Raw genomic sequence first — 20,070 nt, 5'->3', positions numbered from 1 at the left:
GCCAAGCGGAACAGGATAAGCAATTTGCCCGCTTTGCAGACTATCTAAGGACTCTTGAAATAAAGATTCCGTTTGCAGAGGCACTTGAGCAAATACCTTCTTATGCTAAATTCATGAAGGAAATCTTAAGCCATAAGAAGGATTGGAGAGAAACTGAAAAAGTGTTTCTCACTGAAGAATGCAGTGCAGTCATTCTGAAAAGCTTACCAGAAAAGCTTCAAGATCCAGGAAGCTTTATGATACCATGCACATTAGAAGGTGTTTGCACCAAGACAGCCTTGTGTGACCTTGGAGCAAGCATCAATCTAATGCCTGCATCCACTATCAGGAAGCTTGGGTTGACTGAAGAAATCAAACCAACCCGGATATGCCTCCAACTTGCTGATGGCTCCATTAAATATCCATCAGGCATAATTGAGGACATGATTGTCAAGGTTGGGCCATTTGCCTTTCCAACTGACTTTGTAGTGCTGGAAATGAAGGAGCACAAAAGTGCAACTCTCATTCTAGGAAGACCTTTCCTAGCAACTGGATGAACTCTCATTGATGTACAAAAAGGGGAAGTAACCCTGAGAGTCAATGAGGATGAGTTCAAGTTGAATGCTGTAAAAGCTATGCAGCATCCAGACACACCAAATGACTGCATGGGCACTGACATTATTGACTCTTTAGTGGAAGAGGTCAATATGACTGAAAGTCTAGAATCAGAGCTTGAGGACATCTTCAAGGATGCTCAGCCTGATCAAGAAGAGCCAGAGGAAACAAAAGAATTTTTAAAAATTCCTCAGGAGGAGGATAAGCCTCCCAAACCTGAACTTAAACCACTACCACCATCCCTGAAGTATGCATTTCTGGGAGAAGGTGACACTTTTCCAGTGATTATAAGCTCTGCTTTAAATCCACAGGAAGAGGAAGCACTGATTCAAGTGCTAAGGACACACAAGACAGCTCTTGGGTGGTCCATAAGTGATCTTAAGGGCATTAGCCCAGCAAGATGCATGCACAAGATCCTATTGGAGGATAATGCCAAACCAGTGGTCCAACCACAAAGACGGCTAAATCCAGCCATGAAGGAGGTGGTGCAGAAAGAGGTCACTAAATTACTAGAGGCTGGGATTATTTATCCTATTTCTGATAGCCCCTGGGTGAGTCCTGTCCAAGTTGTCCCCAAGAAAGGAGGCATGACAGTAGTTCATAATGAAAAAAATGAACTGGTTCCTACAAGAACAGTCACAGGGTGGCGCATGTGTATTGACTACAGAAGGCTCAATACAGCCACCAGAAAGGATCATTTTCCTCTGCCATTCATAGACCAAATGCTAGAAAGACTAGCTGGTCATGATTATTATTGCTTTTTGGATGGCTATTCAGGCTACAACCAAATTGCAGTAGACCCTCAGGACCAAGAGAAAACAGCATTCACATGCCCTTCTGGCGTGTTTGCCTACAGGAGAATGCCTTTTGGTCTGTGTAATGCTCCTGCAACCTTTCAGAGATGCATGCTATCCATCTTCTCTGATATGGTGGAGAAATTCCTGGAAGTCTTCATGGATGACTTCTCAGTATATGGAGACTCATTCAGCTCCTGTCTTAACCACCTAGCACTTGTCCTGAAAAGGTGCCAAGAGACTAACCTGGTTTTAAACTGGGAGAAATGTCACTTTATGGTAACTGAAGGAATTGTCCTTGGACACAAAATTTCAAGCAGGGGTATAGAGGTGGATAAGGCAAAGGTAGAGGTAATTGAAAAAATACCACCACCTGCCAATGTTAAGGCAATCAGAAGCTTTCTGGGGCATGCAGGATTCTACAGAAGGTTTATCAAAGATTTTTCGAAAATTGCAAAACCTCTGAGCAATCTGCTGGCTGCTGACACACCATTTGTGTTTGACACACAGTGTCTGCAGGCATTTGAGACCCTGAAAGCCAAGCTGGTAACAGCACCAGTCATCTCTGCACCAGACTGGACATTACCATTCGAATTGATATGTGATGCCAGTGACCATGCCATTGGTGCAGTGTTGGGACAGAGGCATAACAAGCTTCTGCACGTCATTTATTATGCCAGCCGTGTTTTAAATGACGCACAGAAGAATTACACAACCACAGAAAAAGAGTTACTTGTAGTGGTCTATGCCATTGACAAATTTAGATCCTATTTAGTAGGATCAAAGGTGATTGTGTACACTGACCATGCTGCTCTTAAGTACTTACTCACAAAGCAGGATTCAAAACCCAGGCTCATAAGATGGGTGTTGCTTCTGCAAGAGTTTGATATAGAAATAAGAGACAGAAAAGGGACAGAGAACTAAGTGGCTGATCATCTGTCCCGAATAGAACCAGTAGCTGGGGCGTCCCTCCCTTCTACTGAGATCTCTGAGACCTTCCCAGATGAGCAACTTTTTGCCATTCAGGAAGCTCCATGGTTTGCAGATATTGCAAATTACAAAGCTGTGAGGTTCATACCCCAGGAGTACATACAGCAGAGTGCAAAGAAAGAAATTAATTTCAGATGCCAAGTACTACCTATGGGATGAACCATATCTCTTTAAGAGATGTGCAGACGGAATAATCCGCAGATGTGTACCCAGAGAGGAAGCACAAAGAATCCTGTGGCATTGCCGTGGATCACAATATGGAGGATATTTTGGAGGTGAGCGAACAGCAACCAAGGTCCTCCAATGCGGATTCTACTGGCCTACTCTCTATAGAGATGCCCGAGAGTTTGTGCGTAACTGTGACAGTTGCCAAAGAGCTGGTAACTTGCCTCATGGTTACGCCATGCCTCAGCAAGGGATCTTAGAGATTGAATTGTTCGATGTATGGGGAATTGACTTCATGGGTCCCTTCCCACCATCATACTCAAACACTTATATTCTAGTGGCAGTAGACTATGTATCTAAATGGGTGGAAGCAATTGCCACACCCAATAATGATACCAAAACCATGCTGAAATTCCTCCAGAAACACATCTTCAGCAGGTTTGTTGTTCCCAGAGTACTGATCAGTGATGGAGGCACCCATTTCTGCAATAAACAGCTGTACTCTGCTATGGTTAGATATGGAATTAGCCACAAAGTAGCAACTCCGTATCACCCACAGACAAATGGGCAAGCTGAGGTCTCTAACAGAGAGCTCAAAAGAATCCTGGAACGGACTGTTATTGCCCGTAGAAAGGATTGGGCAAAGAGCTTGGATGATTCTCTGTGGGCATACAGAACAGCATACAAGACTCCTATCGGAACCTCTCCATACCAACTGGTATATGGGAAGGCCTGTCATCTGCCCGTGGAACTGGAACATAAAGCCTACTGGGAAACCAGATTCCTAAACATGGATGCTAAGTTAGCTGGTGAAAAAAGATTGCTCCAGCTAAATGAGCTAGAGGAATTCAGACTCAATGCCTTTGAAAATGCAAAAATTTATAAGGAAAAGGCAAAGAAGTGGCATGACAAGAAATTGTCATCCAGAGTCTTTGAGCCAGGACAAAAGGTCCTGCTCTTCAACTCTAGGCTCAGATTGTTCCCAGGAAAGCTTAAGTCCCGCTGGAGGGGTCCGTATGTGATTACAGAAGTATCACCATATGGATATGTTGAGCTTCAGGATACTGATTCTGACAAGAAGTTCATTGTTAATGGACAGAGGATCAAGCATTATCTTGAAAGTAATTTGGAGCAAGAATGCTCAAAACTGAGACTTGAGTGATTTACAGTGAAGGTCCAGCTAAAGACAATAAAGAAGCGCTTGCTGGGAGGCAACCCAGTGATTAGAAGGGTATCTGTTCTGTCTAATCAAGATTTAATACACATTCTTAAAGGGCAATTATCAAATTTGAAGGAATTCACAGAGTTACAGAAGGATTCAGTGCGAAAAGCAGAGAAAAAGAGCTTACTGGCGAAAAAACGCCAGTAAGGGGTACTTTGGGCGTTAAACGCCAGAATGGGCACCATTCTGGGCGTTTAACGCCAGTAATTGTGCCATTTTGGGTGTTAAACGCCAGAATGGGCACCATTCTGGGCGTTTAACGCCAGGTGTGCAGCATCCTGGGCGTTTAGCAAAACGCCCAGTGATAAAGGGATTTCTGGCGTTTAACACCAGCCAGGATACCTGGCTGGGCGTTAAACGCCCAATTAGGCCACCAAATGGGCGTTAAACGCCAGAATGGATACCATTCTGGGCGTTTAACGCCAGAAAGGCAAGGGGAGGAGATTTTGTTCCCACTTTAATTTTTTTTCAAACTTTCTTGTTTTAATCCATATCTTTTTACATAAACACATTACAAACTTTCATCATTCACCTTCCAATTTCAAAAATTAGAATCTTCTTCAAATCTATTTCAAATCCTTTCATAGACTCTTTCAAAAAAAAAAACTCAATCATCTCCTCAAAATTTTTCCATATCTTCTCAAATCTCCTTCAAATTTTCGAAAATCTCTCCTCCTCTCCTATTTAAACACGTTTGGCCACCCTCCTTCCCCACACCATTCGAATTTGCTCTCCTCTTCTCTCCCCTCTTTGCCTTCTTTTGCTTGAGGACAAGCAAACCTCTAAGTTTGGTGTACTTTCCGTGATCACTAGGCCAAGATTTATCAAGATCATGGCTCCTAGAGGAAAACAAACCAATTCAAGAGGCAAGAAAGAGAATAATCCAAAGGATGTTTGGAGTCAAGAGAAGTTCTTAACCAAAGAACATGCAGACCATTACCACAAAATAATGGGTCTGAGGTCAGTGATCCCGGAAGTCAAATTCAATCTGAAAGAAGATGAATATCCGGAGATCCAAGAGCAAATTTGAAACAGAGGATGGGAAGTTCTAACCAACCCTGAGACAAAGGTTGGAAGGAACATGGTTCAGGAATTCTACTCAAATCTGTGGCTGACAGATAAGTAGAGAATGACTGGAACTGCTTTTCATACCTACAGAACCATGGTCAGAGGGAGAATTATTTACTTCCATCTGGACAAAATAAGAGAGGTCTTCAAATTGCCTCAACTGCAAGATGATCCTGAATCCTTTAATAGGAGGATGGTGAGAGCAGATAAAGGGTTGGATCAAGTTCTAGAGGACATATGCCTCCCTGGAACTAAATGGATAACCAATTCAAAAGGTGTCCCAAACCAACTCAAGAGGGGAGACCTCAAACCAATTGCAAGAGGTTGGCTAGACTTTATTGGGCATTCCATATTGCCCACTAGCAACCGTTCTGAGGTCACCATCAAGAGAGCAGTGATGATTCATTGCATTATGCTTGGAAAAGAAGTGGAGGTTCATCATCTGATTGCTTGTGAGATCTACACAATTGCAAATAAGAATTCCACTGAAGCCAAACTGGCTTACCCAAGCTTGATCTCCTTGCTCTGTAAAGAGGCTGGGGTGAAGATGGGAGTAGATGAATTCATACCCATTGAACATCCAATCACCAAGAAGTCAATGGAAGGACAAATGCAAGACAATTCTATCAAAAAGAGGGCGCAGGAGTTCCTCCCTGAATTTCCTGAAATTGACTACTGGGCCAGCCTAGAAGCATCTATCACCAAGTTGCAAGAAACTATGGAGCAACTTAAGGAAGAACAGCAGAATCAGAACTGCATGCTCTGCAAATTGCTGAAGGAACAAGAGAAGCAGGGGCGTGAACTTCAAGAGATGAAATGCCAAAAGCTCTCCCCTCAAGTGGAGGGAGCATCCACTTCTCAAAATCAAGGTTGTTGAGTCCTAACTCTGTGATAACCTCTATCATTAGGAGCCTATTTAAAATTTTTTTTCTATTATTATTAGTCTTATCTTATATCTATTTTTGAGTCTTGATCTTAGTTCATGATTAATAAAATTTAAAGTTCATGTCTTAAAGCTATAAATGTCCTATGAATCCATCACCTCTCTTAAATGAAAAATGCTTTAATCACAAAAGAACAAGAAGTACAGGATTTCGAATTCATCTCTGAAACTAGTTGAATTAGTTTGATGTGGTGACAATACTTTTTGTTTTCTGAATGAATGCTTGAACAGTGCATATGTCTTTTGAATTTGTTGTTTTAAGAATGTTAAAATTGTTGGCTCTTGAAAGAATGATGGAAAGGGAGAACTATTATTGAGGATCTGAAAAATCATCAAATTGATTCTTGAAGCAAGAAAAAGCAAAAAAAAAAACGAGAAAAAAAAGAGAAAAAGAAAAAGAAAGAAATAAAGTTGTGATCCAAGGCAAAAAGAGTGTGCTTAAGAATCCTGGACACCTCTAATTGGGGACTCTAGCAAAGCTGAGTCACAATCTGAAAAGGTTCACCCAATTATGTGTCTGTGGCATGTATGTATCCGATGGTAATACTAGAAGACAGAGTGCTTTGGGCCACAGCCAAGACTCATAAAGTAGCTATGTTCAAGAATCATCATACTTAACTAGGAGAATCAATAACACTATCTGAGTTCTGAGTTCTTATAGATGCCAATCATTCTAAACTTCAAAGGATAAAGCGAGATGCCAAAACTGTTCGGAAGCAAAAAGCTACTAGTCCCGCTCATCTAATTGGAGCTAAGTTTCTTTGATATTTTGGAGTCTATAGTATATTCTCTTCTTTTTATTCTATTTTGATTTTCAGTTGCTTGGGGACAAGCAACAATTTAAGTTTGGTGTTGTGATGAGCGGATAATTTATACGCTTTTTGGCATTATTTTCAGTATGTTTTGAGTATATTTTAGTTAGTTTTTATTATATTTTTATTAGTTTTTAGTTAAAATTCACTTTTCTGGACTTTACTATGAGTTTGTGTGTTTTTCTGTGATTTCAGGTATTTTCTGGCTGAAATTGAGGGTCCTGAGCAAAAATCTGATTTAGAGGCTGAAAAGGACTGCAGATGCTGTTGGATTCTGACCTCCCTGCACTCGAAGTGGATTTTCTAGAGATAGAGAAGCCCAATTGGCGCGCTCTCAACGGCGTTGGAAAGTTGACATCCTGGGCTTTCCAGCAATGTATAATAGTCCATACTTTGCCCGAGATTTGATGGCCCAAACCGGCGTTACAAATCAGCTTCAGATTTCCCAGCTTTTAACGCTGGAACTGACATAAAAATTGGAGTTAAACGCCCAAACTGGCATAAAAGCTGGCGTTTAACTCCAGAAAAAGTCTCTACACGAAAATGCTTCAATGCTCAGCCCAAGCACACACCAAGTGGGCCCAGAAGTGGATTTTTCTGTCATTTACTCAATTCTGTAAACCATAGGTTACTAGTTCACTATTAATAGGATCTTTTGACATTGTATCAGTACCTCATGACACTTTACACGTTTCTCATTGTATCTTCTACGGCATGAGTCTCTAAACCCCATGGTTGGGGGTGGGGCGCTCTGCTGTGTCTTGATGGATTAATGCAATTACTACTGTTTTTCATTCAATCATGCTTGCTTCTATTCTAAGATATCACTTGTTCCTAAACCTGATGAATGTGATGATCCGTGACACTCATCATCATTCTCAACTATGAACGTGTGCCTGACAACCACCTCCGTTGTACCTTAGATTGAGTAGATATCTCTTGGATTCTTTAATCGGAATCTTCGTGGTATAAGCTAGAATTGATGGCGGCATTCAAGAGAATCCGGAAGGTCTAAACCTTGTCTATGGTATTCTGAGTAGGATTCAATGATTGAATGACTGTGACGAGCTTCAAACTCGCGATTGTGGGGCGTTAGTGATAGACGCAAAAGAATCACTGGATTCTATTCCGACATGATCGAGAACCGACAGCTGGATAGCCGTGCCGTGACAGGGTGCGTTGAACATTTCCACTGAGAGGATGGGAGGTAGCCATTGACAACGGTGAAACCCTACATACAGCTTGTCATGGAAGGAGCCTTGCGTGTTTGAAGAAGAAGACAGTAGGAAAGCAGAGGTTCAGAAGACAGAGCATCTCCAAAACCTCAACCTATTCTCCATTACTGCAAAACAAGTACTTATTTCATGTTCTTTTGCTTTTCACAATCAATCCTGATAATTTTTGATATCCTGACTAAGAGTTACAAGATAACCATAGCTTGCTTCAAGCCGACAATCTCCGTGGGATCGACCCTTACTCACGTAAGGTATTACTTGGACGACCCAGTGCACTTGCTGGTTAGTTGTGCGGGATTGCAAAAGTGTGATTGCAATTTCGTGCACCACTAACCCTCTCCTCGGGGTCAGGCACTATCGACTCGTAATTCTTCTCCTGATCTCTATTTCCACAGATCCTATGATGTCTTCTAAGTCATACGCAGTACTCAGAATCAACCATACTAACACACATCAGAACAAGAGAATCCAGCCAATCAGACATGCCCTCCGGGACCTTTGTAGATATCTCAACAATATCTTTGTGAGAAGACATGGGCTAACTAGTCCTACAGTGAGGAAAAAAAAAAGAAAATGGGTTACTAATCAAACAGCTCGGACAAGTATGGACATAACTCAAACAAAAGCATACGAATAATAGAAGACAGGTACAGCAGTGAAAGGAAATCCTAGGACTCACACCAAGGTCCAGCAGCATCCTTTGGAGGCAGTAACAAGGCAAGAACTCGAAAAGCAGGAACATCAGAATCGACAAGCACGGCCTAAAGATCTAAAACCCTAGCACCATTTCAAATCCTATTCTGGCAAAAAATGATCCATGCAAAACCACAGAAGAAAACTATCATACCACGCAGAAATCATAAAACAGATGTAACCTTTTTTACAGAGTAACAATTCATTATTCAAAATTAGCAAAAAAGAATCAGCAAATCAGAGCCAAAACATGCATCACAGCGACAATCAAGCACTACAGCAAAGAAAAGATTCAAGTTTCCCAACACAAAACCAAACAAAACTTTTCAAATCCAAAAATAAGCGTGGAAAACGGAAAACCAACCTGTAGTGAAGAGGGAATGATAAAGCAATCAAGAGGCTGAAGCAACAACCGAAGCAACACAAATGATCGCCTTCTCAAGTAAAGGAAAAATAAAGCAACGACGAGCCTATCCCAAAAATCGCCTTCAGACGGAAGTCAAAAGCTTAGGAGCAAGAGAAAAGTGTAGCACCACAAACGAACCAGAAAACGAAGAAGAAAGGTGAAAGAAGAAACTGAAACAAAGCCTTTAGGAATTCAAAATGAAAAGCGGAGGAGGGAAATGGCAAGAAAAGAGTTAAATGAGCTTTAAAACCCTCGTACGTTTCCAAGAAGAAATGCGGATACCAAAAATGCGCGTGGCAGTTAAAGTGAGCGAAACGAAACGTTCCGCATTCAAAGCCATTAAAAAGGAGTTCTACAAAAACCAACAAAGAATGCTCGAGCTCAGCTTCTCCAAAAGAGGTCAAAAGTCGGCCAAAAGACACGACCTCAGAAGAAAGACCAAGCTCAAGCAGGGGCACTGTTCATGCCCTGGGTCGAGTTGTTTGACCCGGGCTGATAGAAGACAAAGTCGACCGACCTCTTCAGGTCAGGATCACCCGACCTCTTGCCAAAGAGTTCGGCCAAATCGCTACAAAGGCCCAAGTAGGCCCAAACAAAGGAACACAGCCCAAATCTAAAGGCAGCCAAAGCCTAGAAAGATAAGGCGGTTCCCCTTAAAAGATAAGATGACTTCACTCAAAGATAAGATAAGATAACTATCTTATCTCCAGAAAGGTCACTCTACACCATTATAAATACATTGGAACACCTAGGTATAACTCATACTCTGATTCTACTAAAAACCTGCCTAAAGTCCATGCTAACTTAAGTATCAGAGTCTCTTGCAGGTACCACCACCCTTCGGTGACGAAGGATCAACAGCTTCGACCACCAAGTCCAACAAGTCAGACGCAACAGCTCCGGGCACCACCACAGATCTCATCCGAGATCGACCTATAGTTTCAGATAACCCTCGGAACAATAGCCTTAGACAAGCTCTTAGAACTTGGTATGAAAGGTTTAGCTCCTTTTTGTTACAAAATAATTTTTAAAGGGGTACTACAGATACTACTCTATTCATTAAAGAGTCTAATGATCATTTCTTGCTTGTTCAAGTGTATGTGGATAACTGATAAACCCCAATTTTACGGTTTATCTTGTGTTGAATTTAGGGGATTTTATCAACTTATCTCATATTTATTCAATGAAATAGCATGGTTTTGTAATTTTTCTTAATTTGTGCTTAAGAGTTAAAAACATGCTTTTTATGCCTTTAAATTGCTAATTTTAATTTACTTGAATTCCATTTGATGCCTTGATATGTTTGTTGAGTGATTTTAGGGTCATAAGGCAAGGATTGGATAGAAAAAGTGAAGAAAAAGTATGCAAAGTGGAGAATTCATGAAGAAATGAGGATTTGGTGGATTCAAGGCCACGCGCACGCGTCATCCACGCGTACACGTGAGAAGGAATTTTGCCAAGTGACGCGCACACGTCACCCACGTGTACGCGTGACACTGGTCACATGACCTCATTAAAGGCAATACGCTGGAGGCGATTTCTGAGCTCATGGAGGCCCAAATCCAACTCCATTCTGATGCTATTAAACCCAAAGATTGAGGGGAAATGAACGAAGTAGTCATAGTTTAATTTTTCATCATGTCTTAGGTTTGAATTCTAGAGAGATAAATTCTCTCTTCTCTCTAGAATTTAGGGCAATTTAGGTCAAACTTTCTTAGATCCAAGTTTTAATTCTTGTTTTTAGTTCAACTCTCTTTATATTTGATTGTACTATTGTCTTAATCTTCTTAGTTTCTCTTGTTAATTTATTTATGTTGCCATTTTTTACTTTCATGAACCCTTGTTGGATTTTTATTCTCTTTTAATGCAGTTTTATGTCTATCTTAGTTGCTATTGTTGATTTCTTGCCTGTGTTAGTTATGATTTTCATTAATTCTTGCATTTTATGATGTTTACTTTTATTGCACTCTAGGTGTTTGATAAAATATTTTCACTAGTTATAGAGTAGTTTTCTACACTCTTGGCCTAGGCTAAGGGAATTGGGCGACTGATGAGCGGATAATTTATACGCTTTTTGGCATTGTTTTTAGGTAGTTTTTAGTAAGTTCAAGCTACTTTTAGGGATGTTTTCATTAGTTTTTATGTTAAATTCACATTTCTGGACTTTACTATGAGTTTGTGTATTTTTCTATGATTTCAGGTAATTTCTGGCTGAAATTGAGGGACTTGAGCAAAACTCTGAAAAAGGCTGACAAAAGGACTGCTGATGCTGTTGGAATCTGACCTCCCTGCATTCGAAATGAATTTTCTGGAGCTACAGAACTCCAAATGGCGCGCTCTAAACGGCGTTGGAAAGTAGACATCCAGAGCTTTCCATAAATATATAATAGTCCATACTTTATTCGGAAATTGACGACGTAACTTGGCGTTGAACGCCAAGTACATGCTGCTGTCTGGAGTTAAACGCCAGAAAAACGTCATGATCCGGAGTTGAACGCCCAAAGCACGTCATAACTTGGAGTTCAACTCCAAGAGAAGCCTCAGCTCGTGGATTGATCAAGCTCAGCCCAAGCATACACCAAGTGGGCCCCGGAAGTGGATTTATGCATCAATTACTTACTCATGTAAACCCTAGTAGCTAGTCTATTATAAATAGGATAAGTTACTATTGTATTAGACATCTTTTGACAGTTTAATCTCTTGACTATTTAGCCTTTGATTATTCGGTCTCTTGATCACTCAGGGGGCTGGCCATTCGGCCATGCCTGAACCTTTTACTTATGTATTTTCAACGGTGGAGTTTCTGAACACCATAGATTAAGGGTGTGGAGCTCTGCTGTACCTCAAGTTTCAATACAATTACTATTACTTTTTATTCAATTCTCTCTTATTCTTATTCCAAGATATACGTTGCACAACACTTTGATGAATGTGATGATCCGTGACACTCATCATCATTCTCACCTATGAACGCGCGTGATTGACAACCACTTCCGTTCTACCTTAGGCCGGGCGCATATCTCTTAGATTCCCCAACAGAATCTTCGTGGTATAAGCTAGATAGATGGCGGCATTCATGGGGATCTGGAAGGTCTAACCTTGTCTGTGGTATTCCGAGTAGGATTCCGGTATTGAATGACTGTGACGAGCTTCAAACTCCTGAAGGCTGGGCGTTAGTGACAAACGCAAAAGAATCAATGGATTCTATTCCAACCTGATTGAGAACCGACAGATGATTAGCCGTGCTGTGATAGAGCATTTGGACCATTTTCACTGAGAGGATGGGATGTAGCTATCAACCAAGGGTGATGCCTCCAGACGATTAGCCGTGCAGTGACAGCGCATAGGACCATTTTCCCGAGAGGATTAAAAGTAGCCATTGATGATAGTGATGCCCTACATACAGCTTGCCATGGAAAGGAGTAAGAAGGATTGAAGGAAGAGTGAGTAGTGAAGTAGAGTTTCAAGAGGAACACAGCATCTCCATACACCTATCTGAAATTCCCACTATTGATTTACATAAGTATTTCTATCCCTTTTTATTTTCTGTTTATTATTTATTTTAGAAAATCCATAATCAATTGGTTTAATCTGCCTAACTGAGATTTACAAGGTGACCATAGCTTGCTTCATACCAACAATCTCTGTGGGATCGACCCTTACTCACGTAAGGTATTACTTGGATGACCCAGTACACTTGCTGGTTAAGTTGAACGGAGTTGTGAACCATGGCATTGGCATCATGTTTTTGGCGCCATTACCAGGGAAAGAAAAAGCAATGAATTTTACAAGATACAATAACAAAGGAATCACAATTTCGTCCACCAAGTTTTTGGCGCCGTTGCCGGGGATTGTTCGAGTATGGACAATTGACGATTCATCTTGTTGCTCAGATTAGGTAATTTTCTTTTCAAAAATCTTTTTCAAAATTTTTTTCTTTTCTTTTTCGTTTTTCCAAAAATATTTTCGAAAACAAAAATTAATAAAAATCCAAAAAAAATCATTAAATCATAAAAATTAAAAATATTTTGTGTTCTTGTTTGAGTCTTGAGTTAATCTTTAAGTTTGGTGTCAATTGCATGCTCTTAAAAATTTTTCTTGCAGTTTTTGAAAATTCCATGCATTCATAGTGTTCTTCATGATCTTCAAGTTGTTCTTGATAAGTCCTCTTGTTTGATCTTGATATTTTCTTGTTTTGTGTCTTTTCTTGTTTTTCATGTGCATCTTTGCATTCATATTTTCCAAGCATTAAAAATTTCTAAGTTTGGTGTCTTGCATGTTTTCTTTGCATAAAAATTTCAAAGTGTTCTTGGTGTTCATCTTGACATTCATAGCATTCTTGCATGCATTCATTGCTTTGATCTAAAAATTTCATGCATTGAGTATTTTTGTTGTTTTTCTCTCTCATCTTTAAAAATTCAAAAAATAAAAAATATATCTTTTCCTTATTTCCCTCCAAATTTTCGAAATTTTGGGTTGACTTGGTCAAAAATTTTTAAAATTAGTTGTTTCTTACAAGTCAAATCAAAATTTCAATTTTAAAAATCTTATCTTTTCAAAATCTTTTTCAAAAATCATATCTTTTCCATTTTTTTTTCTTTCTTATTTTCGAAATTTTTAAAAATTATTTTTTTTCAAAAATCTTTTTCTTATCTTTTATATCTAATTTTCGAAAATTAGCTAACAATTAATGTGATTGGTTCAAAAATTAGAAGTTTGTTACTTTCTTGTTAAGAAAGGTTCAATCTTTAAATTCTAGAATCTTATCTTGTAATTTCTTGTTAGTTAAGTCATTTTAAAAATTAAATCTTTTTCAAAATATCTTCTTCTTCAAATTCTTATCTTATCTTTTTATCTTATCCTTCTCAAAATTTTATCTTTTTCAAAATTGATTTCAAAATATCTTATCTAACTTCTTATCTTCTTATCTTTTTAAAATTTGATTTTAAATTCTTTTTCAATCAACTAACTAACTTTTTGTTTGTTTCTTATCTTTTTCAAAACCACCTAACTACTTTTCCTTCTCTAATTTTCGAAAATACCTCTTTCTTTTTCAAAAATTATTTTTAATTAATTAATTGTTTCAAATTTTAATTTCAATTATATTTTATCTTTAATTTTCGAAAATTACTAAACCCTTTTTCAAAATTATTTTCGAAATTTCTCTTTTCTTTTCTTCTTCTATTTAATTATTTAATTACTAACACTTCTCTTCACCTCTCTCCATCTAATTATCCGAATCCCCTCTTCTACATTCTTCTCCCTTTTCTTCTTCTACTAACATAAAGGAATCTCTATACTGTAACATAGAGGATTCCTCTTCTTTTCTTGTTTTCTTCTCTTTCATATGAGCAGGAACAGGAAAAAAGGCACTCTTGTTGAAATTGATCCAGAACCTGAAAGGACTCTGAAGAGAAAATTAAGAGAAACTAAATTACAACAATCCAGAAACAACCTTTCAGAAATTTTCGAACAAGAGAAGGAGATGGCAGCCGAAAATAATAATAATGCAAGGAGAATGCTTGGTGACTTCACAAAGCCAACGTCCAAGTTTGATGGAAGAAGCATCTCCATTCCTGCCATTGGAGCCAATAACTTTGAGCTGAAACCTCAGCTAGTTGCCTTAATGCAACAAAACTGCAAGTTTTATGGACTTCCATCTGAAGATCCTTATCAGTTTTTAACTGAGTTCTTGCAGATCTGTGAGACTGTAAAGACGAATGGAGTTGATCCTGAAGTCTACAGACTCATGCTTTTCCCTTTTGCTGTAAGAGACAGAGCTAGAATATGGTTGGATTCACAACCTAAGGATAGCCTGGACTCCTGGGATAAGCTGGTCACTGCCTTCTTGGATAAATTCTTTCCTCCTCAAAAGCTGAGCATGCTGAGAGTGGATGTTCAAACCTTCAAACAAAAAGATGGTGAATCCCTCTATGAAGCTTGGGAAAGATACAAGCAGCTGACCAAAAGATGTCCATCTGACATGTTTTCAGAATGGACCATATTAGATATATTCTATTATGGTCTCTCTGAATTTTCGAAAATGTCATTGGACCATTCTGCAGGTGGATCCATTCACCTAAAGAAAACGCCTGAAGAGGCTCAAGAACTCATTGACATGGTTACAAACAACCAATTCATGTACACTTCTGAAAGGAATTCCGTGAATAATGGGATACCTCAGAAGAAAGGAGTTCTTGAAATTGATGCTTTGAATGCCATATTGGCTCAGAACAAAGTGTTGACTCAACAGGTCCACATGATCTCTCAAAATCTGAATGGATGGCAACAAGCATCCAACAGTACTAGAGAGGCAGCTTCTGAAGAAGCTTATGATGCTGAGAACCCTGCCATGGCAGAGGTTAATTACATGGGTGAACCTTATGGAAAGACCTATAACTCATCATGGAGAAATCATCCAAATTTCTCATGGAAGGATCAACAGAAGCCTCAACAAGGCTTTAACAATGGTGGACGCAATAGGATGAGCAATAGCAAGCCATATCCATCATCTTCTCAGCAACAGACAGAGAATTCTGAACAAAACACTTCTAATTTAGCCAACCTAGTCTCTGATCTGTCAAAGGCCACTTTCAGTTTCATGAGTGAAACAAGATCCTCCATCACAAATCTGGAGGCACAAGTGGGCCAGCTGAGTAAGAAAGTCATTGAAACTCCTCCCAGTATTCTCCCAAGCAATACAGAAGAGAATCCAAAAGGAGAGTGCAAGGCCATTGATATAATCAATGTGACCGAATGCACAAGGGAGGAGGAGGACGAAAAACCTAGTGAGGAAGACCTCCTGGGACGTCCCTCAAGCAAGAAGGAGTTTCCTATTAAGGATCCAAAGGAATCTGAGGCTCATATAGAGACCATAGAGATTCTATTAAATCTCCTTCTGCCATTCATGAGCTCTGAAGACTATTCTTCCTCAGAAGAGGATGAAGATATAATTGGAGATCAAGTTGCTCAATATTTAGGAGCTATCATGAAGCTGAATGCCAAGTTATTTGGTAATGAGACTTGGGAAAGTGAACCTCCCTTGCTCATTAATGAACTGGATACTTGGATTCAGAAAATTCTACCTCAAAAGAAAAAAGATCCTGGCAAATTCTTAATACCTTATACCATAGGCACCATGACCTTTGAAAAAGCTCTGTGTGATCTAGGGTCAGGGATAAATCTTATGCCACTCTCTGTAATGGAGAAGCTGGGGATCATTGAGGTACAACCTGCCTTGTTCTCATTACAATTGGCAGACAAGTCATTGAGACAAGCTTATGGAATAGTAGAGGACGTGTTAGTAAAGGTTGAAGGTCTTTACATCCCTGCTGATTTCATAATCTTAGACACTAGGAAGGAAGAGGATGATTGCATCATCCTTGGAAGACCTTTCCTAGCCACAGCAGGAGCTGTGATAGATGTCAACAGAGGTGAATTAGTCCTTCAATTGAATGGGGACTACCTTGTGTTTAAGGCACATGGCCATCCCTCTGTGACAGAAGAGAGTAAGCATGAAGAGCTTCTCTCAGTTCAGAGTCAAGAAGAGCCCACACAGTCAAACTCTAAGTTTGGTGTTGTGAGGCCACAACCAAACTCTAAGTTTGGTGTTAAGATCCCATATCCAAACTCTAAGTTTGGTGTTGGGACTATACAACATTGACCTGATCACCTTGTGGCTCCATGAGAGCCACTGTCAAGCTATTGACATTAAAGAAGCACTTGTTGGGAGGCAACCCAATTTTATTTATCTAATTTTATTTTATTTTATATTATTGTTATTTTGTGTTTTATTAGGTACATGATCATGAGGAGTCACGAAAAAATCATAAAAATTAAAAACAGAGTCAAAAATCGCAGAAGAAAAAATCACACCCTGAAGGAAGCACAGGCTGGCGTTCAACGCCAGTAAGATGCATCTGGCCGGCGTTCAACGCCAGAACAGAGCATCATTCTGGCGCTGAATGCCAGAAACAAGCAACATTCTGGCGCTGAACGCCAGGAATGTGCCCAGAGAAGAAAAGCTGGCGCTGAACGCCAGTAACAAGCATGAAACTGGCGTTCAACGCCAGAAACATGCTTTACATGGGCCTTGAACGCCCAGAATGTGCACCACATGGCGTTTAAACGCCAGAATAGTGTGCAAAGGCAATTTACATGCCTGTTTGGTGCAGGGATGGAATTCCTTGACACCTCAGGACCTGTGGACCCCACAGGATCACCTCAGGATCTGTGGACCCCACAGGATCCCCACCTAACATATTCCCACCTTACCTCCTAATCCTATTTTACTCTTCCCCATGTCACACTTCCCAACAACTTCAATCTCTGAATCTCTCTTCCCAATTACTCCCTTCACCATTCACATCCATCCACTCTTCCCCATAAACCCCACCTACCGTCAAAAATTCAAAAATATTTTCCCACCCATTCCCACCCTACATGGCCGAATACACACTACCCCCTCTCCCTATAAATACCCTTCCATTCTACTTCTTTTTCACACAACACAAACCCCTCTTCTCCCACTTAGCCGAACCTACCTCTCTCCCTCTCCACCATATTTTCTTCTTCTTCTTCTTCTCTTCTTTCTTCTCTTGCTCAAGGGCGAGCAATATTTTAAGTTTGGTGTGGTAAAAGCATAAGCTTTTTTGTTTTTCCATTACCATCAATGGCACCTAAGGCCGGAGTATCCTCTAGAAAAGGAAAAGGGAAGACAAAAGCTTCCACCTCCGAGTCATAGAAGATGGAAAGATTCATCTCCAAGAGCCATCAAGACCACTTCTATGATGTTGTGGCAAAGAAGAAGGTGATCCCTGAGGTCCCTTTCAAGCTCAAGAAAAATGAGTATCCGGAGATCCGACATGAAATCCGAAGAAGAGGTTGGGAAGTCTTAACCAACCCCATGCAACAAGTCGGAATCTTAATGGTTCAAGAGTTCTATGCCAATGCATGGATCACTAGGAACCATGATCAAAGTATGAACCCGAGTCCAAAGAACTATCTTACAATGGTTCGGGGGAAATACTTAGATTTTAGTCCGGAAAATGTGAGGTTGGCATTCCACTTGCCCATGATGCAAGGAGATGAACGTCCCTACACTAGAAGGGTCAACTTTAATCAAAGGTTGGACCAAGTCCTAATGGACATATGTGTGGAAGGAGCTCAATGGAAGAGAGACTCCAAAGGCAAGCCAGTCCAACTAAGAAGACCGGATCTCAAGCCTGTGGCTAGAGGATGGTTGAAGTTCATTCAACGCTCCATCATTCCTACTAGCAACCGATCTGAAGTTACTGTGGATCGGGCCATCATGATTCATGGCATCATGATTGGAGAGGAAGTAGAAGTTCATGAGGTCATCTCCAATGAAATCTACAAAATAGCCGACAAGCCCTCACCCATGGCACGACTAGCTTTTCCTCACCTTATTTGCCATCTATGTTACTCAGCTGGAGTTATCATAGAAGGAGACATCTCCATTGAAGAGGATAAGCCCATCACTAAGAAGAGGATGGAGCAAGCAAGAGAGACCCTTCACGGTTCTCAAGAGATGCATGAGGAAGCTCATTATCAAGAAATCCCTGAGATGCCTCAAGGGATGCACTTTCCTCCCAACAACTATTGGGAACAACTCAACACTTCCTTAGAAGATTTGAGCCACAATGTTGAACAATTAAGGGTGGAATATCATGAGCACTCCATCATTCTCCATGAAATAAGAGAAGATCAAAGAGCAATGAGGGAGGAGCAACAAAGGCAAGGAAGGGACATAGAAGAGCTTAAGGACATTGTTGGTCCTTCAAGAAGAAGACGCCACTAAAGGTGGATTCATTCCTTGTTCTTTATTTCTTTCTGTTTTCGGTTTTTAATGTTGTGTTTATCTATGTTTTGTGTCTTTACTTCATGATCATTAGTATGTAACCATGTCTCAAAGCTATGAATAAAATCCATTAATCCTTCACCTCTCTTAAATGAAAAATGTTTTAATTCAAAAGAACAAGAAGTACATGAATTTCGAATTTATCCTTGAATTTAATTTAATTATATTGATGTGGTGACAATACTTTTGTTTTCTGAATGAATGCTTGAACAGTGCATATGTCTTTTGATATTGTTGTTTATGAATGTTAAAATTGTTGGCTCTTGAAAGAATGATGAACAAAGAGAAATGTTATTAGTGATCTGAAAAATCATGAAATTGATTCTTGAAGCAAGAAAAAGCAGTGAAAAAGAAAGCTTGCGAAAAAAAAAGTGGCGAAAAAAATAGAAAGAAAAAGAAAAAGCAAGAAGAAAAAGCCAATAGCCCTTAAAACCAAAAGGCAAGGGTAAAAAGGATCCAAGGCTTTGAGCATCAATGGATAGGAGGGCCCAAGGAAATAAAATCCAGGCCTAAGCGGCTAAATCAAGCTGTCCCTAACCATATGCTTGTGTCATGATGGTCCAAGTGAAAAGCTTGAGACTGAGTGGTTAAAGTCGTGATCCAAAGCAAAAAAGAGTGTGCTTAAGAGCTCTGGACACCTCTAACTGGGGACTCTAGCAAAGCTGAGTCACAATCTGAAAAGGTTCACCCAGTTATGTGTCTGTGGCATTTATGTATCCGGTGGTAATACTGGAAAACAAAGTGCTTAGGGCCACGGCCAAGACTCATAAGTAGCTGTGTTCAAGAATCAAACATGCGTAACTAGGAAAGTCAATAACACTATCCAAAATTCTAAGTTCCTAAGAGACGCCAATCACTCTAAACTACAAAGGAAAAAGTGAGATGCCAAAAGTGTTCAGAAGCAAAAAGCTACAAGTCCCGCTCATCTAATTATAATTAATATTCATTGATATTCTGAAATTTATAGTATATTCTCATCTTTTTATCCTATTTGATTTTCAGTTACTTGGGGACAAGCAACAATTAAAGTTTGGTGTTGTGATGAGCGGATAATTTATACGCTTTTTGGCATTGTTTTTAGGTAGTTTTTAGTAAGTTCAAGCTACTTTTAGGGATGTTTTCATTAGTTTTTATGTTAAATTCACATTTCTGGACTTTACTATGAGTTTGTGTGTTTTTCTGTGATGTCAGGTAATTTCTGGCTGAAATTGAGGGACTTGAGCAAAACTCTAAAAAAGGCTGACAAAAGGACTGCTGATGCTGTTGGA

This window comes from Arachis stenosperma, chromosome 5 (assembly GCF_014773155.1).
Source record: "Arachis stenosperma cultivar V10309 chromosome 5, arast.V10309.gnm1.PFL2, whole genome shotgun sequence".
Classification (NCBI taxonomy): domain Eukaryota; kingdom Viridiplantae; phylum Streptophyta; class Magnoliopsida; order Fabales; family Fabaceae; genus Arachis; species Arachis stenosperma.
This window is presented reverse-complemented; position numbering follows the sequence as displayed.